Below are 1303 nucleotides of genomic sequence, written 5' to 3' on the forward strand. Positions count from 1 at the left end.
CCGTTACTCCGGTGAAACGTTCCAAGTTTGCGGGAACGGAGCCACATGGACGGTTCGCATTTCTTTTCGTTTCGCGGTCTTCGCGGGCAGCGCGCTTACGTTTGGCGTCCGCGGCCAGCTCATCATCGGTGTTCTTGCGCTTCCGCCGTGCCCATTTCCTTTTCTGTTCACGCCGTCGTTCTTGGTAGGCACGCTATTCTTCTTCAGACGCTACAACACATGCCTACCTATTTCACAGTCAGAGCAGAACTGAGGAAAGGAGCCTACGTAGAGCATGCCATCAGGGGACAGAAGACACTCAGATATGTAAGCACTAGTTTGAATACGGGGGATGGCGTACACGTGTATGGTGCGAACGTAGACATGGCCGACGTGGGTCAAAGCGTAGTATCTGGTCTTATCACCTTGATATCTCATACGGGTTGTACTTGGACCCAAGATATTCAAGGTATTTGTGCAAGTTGGCGGGGTGCTTGAATCCTGCTTCACTTCCGCCGCGGTTTAGCCAGGTATTGCACTATCTTCGGGACGGTCCCATGGTTCTTCGTCTACGTACATCGATTTGCTCTAAACTAGCCATATACAGCTCCGCGGTAAAAAGAATCCCCGGTTTTCCTACCTGAACCTGCGCATCAGTGAGAGTGCTGCGTGGAACTATCTCGGGTGTCCTACTGTAGTTCCGGCCAAATTCAGGTTCCCAAAATTGCTTCACCTGTTACAGCTTGTCTCCCCAATAAAGTAACAAATATATGTAATTGGTTACTCAAAAAAGTCACTGAGTTACAGTGAGGGCTAGCGTGAAAAAAATGCATTAAGTTACAATTTTATTTATGTACAATAGATGACAAATTAATAATGACACGTAATTCGTTGCGTACATGTATGGTGGTTAGTCATTCAGGCCCAATATGCGCACTCATTTAACTGTTACTGGAGTGACTGGTGTTTTTGTCAGTGGATTATTAGTTCTGTTCTATAATCATACGGCTGTGTGCGAAAAATTACCATGGGACGCTTGAAAGGGCCAGCATGTGCGCTGTGCGCCCTGCTCAATATTACCCGTCGTCGTGCCGGGCGTCGTATGCTGCGGATAAATGAAACCGCAGTGATTTTAGAAAAAATACGTTGCAGGCTGGTACTGCATGGTTAAATAATTCATGCAGCATTCACCAAATTATGCCTCCCCCCCACTATGAGAACATTTGAATGAATACTCTCTTGAAGAACCATAAAAATCTTAACCGTCATCATAGGCATTGTCATCATGGGTATATAAACAGTATCACGGACATCCTAGCAAGCA

At 46.5% G+C, this 1303-nt stretch overlaps 1 pseudogene; it reads left to right on the forward strand.

Annotated features, from left to right (window-relative positions):
* The first annotated feature begins 363 nt into the window (after positions 1-363).
* LOC119432091 (U2 spliceosomal RNA) lies at positions 364-542 on the forward strand (annotated as a pseudogene).
* The last annotated feature ends 761 nt before the right edge of the window (positions 543-1303 follow it).

The sequence above is a fragment of the Dermacentor silvarum genome, chromosome 10 (genome assembly GCF_013339745.2).
Source record: "Dermacentor silvarum isolate Dsil-2018 chromosome 10, BIME_Dsil_1.4, whole genome shotgun sequence".
NCBI lineage: Eukaryota > Metazoa > Arthropoda > Arachnida > Ixodida > Ixodidae > Dermacentor > Dermacentor silvarum.